Here is a 7,854-nt window from a genome sequence, read left to right as displayed (position 1 = left end):
AGCATTGAATGGAGATTACGTTGAAAAATAGTGTTGTGTAGCTAAAAGATTGGGGAATAACCTGGTGTATTTCAATGCTGAATAAAACAACCCCTGTTTCAGAAAAAAAAAGTGTTGCATTACTTATTGAACTGCCCTCGTAAAAGTGTTCCAAGGATCGTCTTTCACTCTACAGTTTAGCTACGTGCTAAAGTTTGTGATAATGTGGGGGAGGGGACGGATAACAGACGGCAGGGTAGGGATGAGGGCTGGGGTTCTAGCTAATGACTAATTGCACTCAGGGGTAATGGTCTAACAAAGTTTGGGGACCACTGGGATAGAAGAAATGCGGTGTTCATTTTGCAAAATCCTGTCTCCTAAATATAGAGAAGATTGTGAATGCCTAATACAGCCTCCATCGAGTATCTCGCATAGGGATCATGAGACTAGGAGAACAAGATGACAGAGATTAGTGTGATTAGCGAGCCATAGTGACAGGCAAATTCTCTCGTTCAGAACGCAAATAGAATAGTGCAAAAAATCGATAACACTGGAATGAAATACTGTCCAACATGCGCTGATAGTAGCTTTATAGTGTATACGTTGATTTTGATATGTGTGCGAAAGTAATAGCGCAGAGAGAGAGTGAGAAGTCGTCGTGCCTCTCCTACCTCATTGCGGAAGTCACAAGCAGTTCGATCGCTTGTGCTACCAGTTTTTCTTTCTCCTACTTACCTAGCTTGGGTCACCAGTTGGAAAGCAGAGAGTCTGCCCTGCGGAAAGAAATCTGGGCCGACTGATCTGCGTGTGAAGCTTTTCTGTCGATTTTACAGCCATCCGTAGTCGCTAACAAGCCTTCATATTCGGGGAGTGGGGATTTCAGACGTAATGATGGCCATCTTGCACGTCGCTTCTCTCTCTTCTTGTATCAAGCACACTCGCGCACTCGTGTGTGTGTGTGTGTGTGTGTGTGTGTGTTTGCGTATGTGAATGCTTTGCCACAAGGTGCCTCCCCTTCTGACTTATCGATCTTTTATTCACTAGCTTTCTATCGTAAATCAGTTAGTGTTGTAGTTTACAGTGCTAAAATACAGTGCCTCCTAATTTTCCAATTACATATTCCTGTAACTATGATGTTATTTGTTTTATGTGGTCGGCACTTGTGGCCGAGCGGTTCTAGGCGCTTCAGTCCGGAACCGCGCTGCTGCTATGGTCGCAGGTTCGAATCCTGCCTCGGGAATTGATGTGTGTGTTGTTCTTAGGTTAGTTAGGTTTAAGTAGTTCTAAGTCTAGGGGACTGATGACATCAGATGTTAAGTCCCATAGTGCTTAGAGCCATTTAAACCAGTTGTTTTGTTTTTGTTTTATGTGTTTGTATCGTATTAATTTGGTAGGTATTCATTACTTCAAAAACCGTAATGTAGTTATGAAAAACTGCTAGGAAATAATTTTGTAAAAATGTGTCGGAGAAACGCTGGAAAACTGAAGGAAATTTGTATTGCGTTAGGATCCAAAGAATATGTTTCAAGTATGGCAATAATATCGCAGGGCGCGCGCGCGCGCGCGCGAGAGAGAGAGAGAGAGAGAGAGAGAGAGAGAGAGACAGAGACAGAGAGAGAGAGAGTGAGGGAGAGTTGGGGGGGGGGGGGGGAGGGCAACTGCTTGTTGCACGTTATCTGTGGTGTAGTGTGGGCATAGATAGGGTAGTGGCGTTCAAGTGCGTAATAAAGGGAACTGTAGAAATGGTGTTATAAGCATACCAAGGCACTGTAAATGGTTGAGCGAGCACACATCTGTTCACAGTGTGAATGATGCAAGAGCAATTTGTGACTGGAGAAGGGTACCGTGAGACCACAGTTATTAATATCCGCGTACTGCTTTCCAGATTTAGGTTATCCGTAGTTTCCGTAATTCGCTCAAGGCAAATGACAGGATGGTTCCATTGAAAAAGTATCTGCCGATTTCCTTCTCCACTCTTCCGCAATACGAGCTTGCGTTCCGTCTCTAATGACCGCCCTGTGGACGAGACGTTGAACTCTGATATTCGTTCCTTCCTTTTCCTGAACTTCTGTCTGTGGCAAAAATTGAAACAAGATGTCGACAAGGAAATAGGGATGACTCCCTACGACATGAAATGCTCTTCTAGCACAGTGCTGAGCTGCGATAAGCCCATATCGTACTGAACGTGTTACCTGTTCGCAATATCTGTAGGGCCTATGGCACGCATCAGCGCTCAAGTTCAACATTTTGAGCACGTTGTTAGACCCGTTCTTTTGCCGTGCTTGCAATAGGAACGTGATGTGTCGTTCCAACGATAATGCTCACCCACACACTGCGTGCGTAACTCAACGTGGTTTGCAAGACGTGCAGCAACTTCCCTGACTTGCACGATCTCCAATTGAAGAAGTGTTAGATATAACGTGAAGAGAAGTGACTCCTGCAGTCGTCAACCAACAATACAGAAATTACTTCAACAGGTCGAGCAGACGCGGCATAACGCATCCCAGGACAGTGTTGGCCATAAGTATGATCGACTGGATGCGAGGGTTAATGCCTGCATTGCCGCCCGTGAAGACTATACACGTAGTAATGTAGGTGTTTCAGCGTGGTTGGAGTCCTATAACCTCAGAACTGCTTTTGCTATTGATCTGTAAATGTGATCATTTCATGCACCCCATATATCCTGTTGCAACAATTAATCTTGAGTGAACTGGAAACCACTAAAAGGGTGTATTAATTTTTTTCCCCGGTAGTGTATTTGATGAGGTTACACACTCGTTACGCCGCTGAATTCCTCTGTATCGGCATTTTCGATGTCACAAAAAACATGTAAAGTGTCATTAAAAACACTCGTTGTCATTTAATGGCAGCTCGAAGTGCTACAAATTACTAGCAGACATAAAGTTCGCCACTCTGTCGGCTATGACTTAGCGACAACCGCACGTAGAATGACAAGACTGTAGTCATAAAATTTTAACTATCAACTTGAAGAAATAAAGTTACACATTTTCTTTTCGTTTATTTGCAGGTATATGTGTCAAGTCCTAGTACACAACAGAATCCACGCCACAGGAGTCAAACAACCTGGCGAAGCTTATTGAAAAACAAGAGACGGTCGGCGCCGTTTTGCATTGTCTACTCTAGCACCGTGCTACGGTACAACTGCAAAGAGATATTAATGTGTCGCGGACCTGCAGACATGCACCTGCAAACAGACAAAAATATAATTACTCTCTTCGAGGTGGTGACTAAAACTTTACGACAGCCCCTCCTATCTAATCGCTCTGTACACTGAAGATACCGAAGTGAAGGGACAGCACATATACAGATGGCAGTATTCTCGCGCACGTAAGGTGTAAAATGGTGGTGCATTGGTGAAGCTGTCATTTGTACTCAGGCGATTTATGCGAAAAGGTTTCCGGCGAGAATTAACAGGCTTGGAACGCGGAATGGTAGTTGAAACTAGAAGCGTGAGACATTCCATTTCAGAAGTTGTCAGGGAATTCAATAGTCCGGGATCCACAGTTTCGTGAGCGTGCCGAGGAAACCATATTTCAGACATTAGCTCTCACCACGCACAAAACAGTGGCCGATGGCCATCGCTTAACGGAGGAGATGAGCGGCATTAGCGTAGAGTTGTCACTGCTAACAGACAAGCAACACTGCGTAAAAAAACCGTATAAATCAATGTGGGATATACAGTGAACGTATTAGTAGGCATAGCACGGTGAAATTTGGCGTTAATGTGCTGTGACAGCAGAAGACCGACGCCCATAGCGCGTCTTCTGGGATCGTTATCATATCGGTTGGGTCCTAGACGACTGGAAAACCGTGAGATGGTCAGATGAGTCTCGATTTCAGTTGGTTACGAGGTGTGGTGCAGACCCCAAATAACCATGGACATAAGTTGTCATCATGGACTGTGCGGCTGGTCCCGGCGGAGGTTCGAGTCCTCCCTCGGGCATGAGTGTGTGTGTTTTTCCTTAGGATAATTTAGGTTAAGTAGTGTGTAAGCTTAGGGACTGATGACCTTAGAAGTTAAGTCCCATAAGATTTCTCACACTTCTGAGCATTTTTTTGAACAAGTTGTCAACAAGGCACTGTGCAACCTGATGGTGGCCCCGTAATGGGGTGGTTCAAATGGCTCTGAGCACTATGGGACTTAACTTCTAAGGTCATCAGTCCCTTAGAACTTAGAACGACTTAAGCCTGACCAACGTAAGGACATCACGCACGTCCATTCCCGAGGCAGGATTCGAACCAGCGACCGTAGCAGTCGCGCGATTCTAGAATGTAGCGCCTAGAACCGCTCGGCCACCCCTGCCGGCCGTAATGGTGTGCGCTGTGCTTGCATGGAACTGTCTGACCACAGACTAGAAATGGTTATGTTCGGCTACTTGGAAACCATTTGCAGCCATTCATAGACGTCATGTTCCCAAATAAAATTCAATTTTTATGGATGACAACGCGCTATATCACCAGGCCACAGTTGTTCACGATTGGTTTGAAGAATAATCTGATCGATTCGAGCTAATAATTTGGCCTTCCATATCACCGGACTTGAATCCCATCCATCGTTTATGGAACATAATCGAGAGGCAGTTTGTGCACAAACTCCTGCACCGGCATCACTCTTACGGAAAACTACAGAGGCAGCATGGCTCAGTTTACTGTAGGGGACTTCCAACTACTCTCTGAGTCCATGCCACGTCGACTTATTGCATTACGACGGGCAGAAGAAGGTCCGACACGATATTAGGAAGTATCTTACGACTTTTTCACCTTACTGTGTATACAGGGAGTTTAAACAGAGTACCACATATTGCCCCAGGTGTTAGTATTTGTCAAAACTAGAAGAAAAGTTCTTGTCATTATGTGTCCAGAAATCAGTATTCGTTGAGATGTGAGACTTCTACTTATTACTACAAATACGTAGTATTCGGCGACGTACGACGCCTTATTGTGCATAAGAGATGTCGCAGTAAATTACCACCATATGAACATAAGAGCAGCTGCAAACCCTCGAGTAGCAATGGAAGTGAGGCATGAGGACCGCTTCAGTATCAGCATATGGGCTGGAACTGTTGGTGACGGTCTCATAAGGCCGTACACTTTACGAAACAGATCGAGAAGTGCTGTACATCAACGATTTCTGCGCGATGAATTACTAGCGCTAATAGAGAATGTTGTCCTTTTAGAAAGACGATTGCACTTTACGGAGTATGGGCCACCCCGTTCGCTACGGATCGTGAAACAATGTACACCGCACCGCTTCACGAGCGATGCATTGATGGAGGAGGTCCGGTAGCAGCGTCTCCCGGTTCTCCGAACCTCAATCCACTGGATTTCTGGTCATATGGTCATTTAAAGATGTTGGTGAATGCCGAACCGATCGACAGTGTCCAGGGGTTGCAGCAAACCGGATATTATGACGTCGACACGACGACGATGACGACGATGACTACGATAACACTGGGTGCTACGGCGAGCGTCCTCGGCACCTGGACTACCATAGCAGCAGCCGTCACGTCAGCAGCAGCTGCGGCTGCTTTGACGAAGATAAACGACCAAGGTTACACGAACGTTGTCCCATACATTCGTATCAGAATAACAAAGTGATCGGTAGCTAATTATATGTGGTAAAGATACTATAGGGCCAATTAATAAGAGAATGAGGTCTTCCGTAGTCTATGTTTACGTTTCCCTGTCTCATACGTTCTCGATTGTCAATGACGTTGTCACTGTGATACAGGTACCCATCTCCGACCCATGTTTTCGGGAGGTTTCCCTTAGTAGTAACAAAGTGCAAGAACTGCAACATCCCCTCACTCGTATTCCCAGTTGGTGTCCCCTACCCTCAATTCCAGGAACACTTGACACATAAGTTGGAAAGACGTGTACCAAGATCTTTTAAAGGGACGATTAAATTCCATTTGGAAAAAAAAAACTGAAAAAGTAGAAATAAATTCCATTGACGCTATCTGAATGAAACGTTGTATATCTGAAAATGTGCATGATTCACTGAGAAGAAGAAGTGAAGGACGTACCAGGATGCGTGGTAACCACATGCAGCATTGGCAGCAGTGTATACTTCAATGTAACATACAGGTGGGAATGAGAGGAGAGACTGGCCAACATCTCGACAAGTATTGATTTCCAAGCAAAGTATTACCAGTGGAAAAATGCCCCTACCGTGGCAAAAAAAAAAAATGCGAATGTTTTCATGTTTATTTAAAAGACTCTGACTGAAAATGGGGTACCTGCTACTTATTCTACCTTTCTCAGCACCTTTAAAAATTATCCCAAAACTTTGGCATACGAACATATTTGCTCTTTCTTAAACATGCAACTCACCTTAAATTCCCACAATCTCCGCTAATAGTAACTCGCTTACACCTGTTAGTCCGATGCTGTAAGTCGCACATAGCAATCCACTCCAACTTGCCCATTCTCAGCTAACACATTCAGCACGACTCGTTGCCATCATCTCTTTGTGTCTCTCTGTCATTGTCTCCTCTGTCACAGCCACGGTCCCCTTCGTTCTGTACTACTACTAGTCTCCTCTCACTCTCAGTGTCCCCCTCTTGTTCTCTCTAACTGCTAATATTCCTTCTTTCCTACGGCTGCTCTCTCTCCCACTGTCACTATCTCTCTCTTCCTTGTCATTTTCATATACTCTGTCTCTCATTATTACTGGCTTTCGCCCACTTCCACTTCTCTTTCTCTTTACTGCTCCCCAGTCCCACACCACTCCTTCACTCTTTTCCTAGCACTGTTTTGTCACTGTCAACTACGTTCCACTGCCCTCTGTTCCTGTCTTTCTCTCACACTTCTTTTCCCTGCTCCTTCATCAGCAGTATGCACTGGTACATAATGGTGCGAATTGTTCATCGTAAGTAACCAAAACATCTTCCCTTTAATAATTTGTTTACATCATCTAAAATAGTTGTGAGGCACATTACAGTTAGAAAGACATTGTCTCATATCTTGTTTTGGTTGTAGGGTATGCAGCTCATATGAAAAGAAATCTACTGGTCAGTAAAATTTAGATATATGTTGACTCTTAAACAGAGGGTAACAGCAACCAGTAACTTTTTACAATGATATTTATTTGTTTAAACAACGTCGTTACCGGTTTCGAACCGACAGAGCCATCTTCAGACGGATAATTCACGTTTTACATTAGCTTTTGCCTTTTGCTTCCCCAACCAACAAAATGTGCAAAATGTCTTTTTAACTGTAATTGTGCCTCACCACGATTCTAAGTCATGTAAAAAAATTATTAAAGGGAAGATGTTTCGGTTACTTACGATGAAAAATCCGCGGCAATATGTTCCAGTGCAGACTGCATATCATCTTGCAGCAGCGAAAGCTGTATGACAAATTAATAATCGTTGTAAGGCACAATTACAGTTAAAAAGACATTGTCTCATATCTTCTTTTGGTTTTAGGGTACCATCAACCCAAGGAAATTTCGTCAGTTTGGGAAATAAAAGGAGAAAGCTAATGTAAAACGTAAACTAGCCGTCTGAAGATGATTCTGTCGGTTCGAAACCGGTAACGGTGCTGTTAAATAAATACATAGCATTGTGAAAAATGGCTAGTTCCTGTTATTTTCTATGTAAGAGGCAACCCATATTTTGTACACAGCCACGGGCTCAGAACGTCAGTTTTTGACAAATAAAAATTATATAGTTCACTTAGGTGAAATTGAAATCACGCGAAACTTACTTTAAACCTCAGACCGGATTATACGAGAAAAAAAATTCCATGTGATTCATTACTGGGGTGCCGAGATGATAACGGAGACGCTTTACAGCATATTTCTCTTTGCTATGGCACGTTATAAACTACGAATTCGCCTCACACTGGATT

The sequence above is a fragment of the Schistocerca nitens genome, chromosome 8 (assembly GCF_023898315.1).
Source record: "Schistocerca nitens isolate TAMUIC-IGC-003100 chromosome 8, iqSchNite1.1, whole genome shotgun sequence".
Taxonomy (NCBI): domain Eukaryota; kingdom Metazoa; phylum Arthropoda; class Insecta; order Orthoptera; family Acrididae; genus Schistocerca; species Schistocerca nitens.
The sequence above is the reverse complement of the archived record's forward strand: the minus strand, read 5'-3'. Positions refer to the sequence as shown.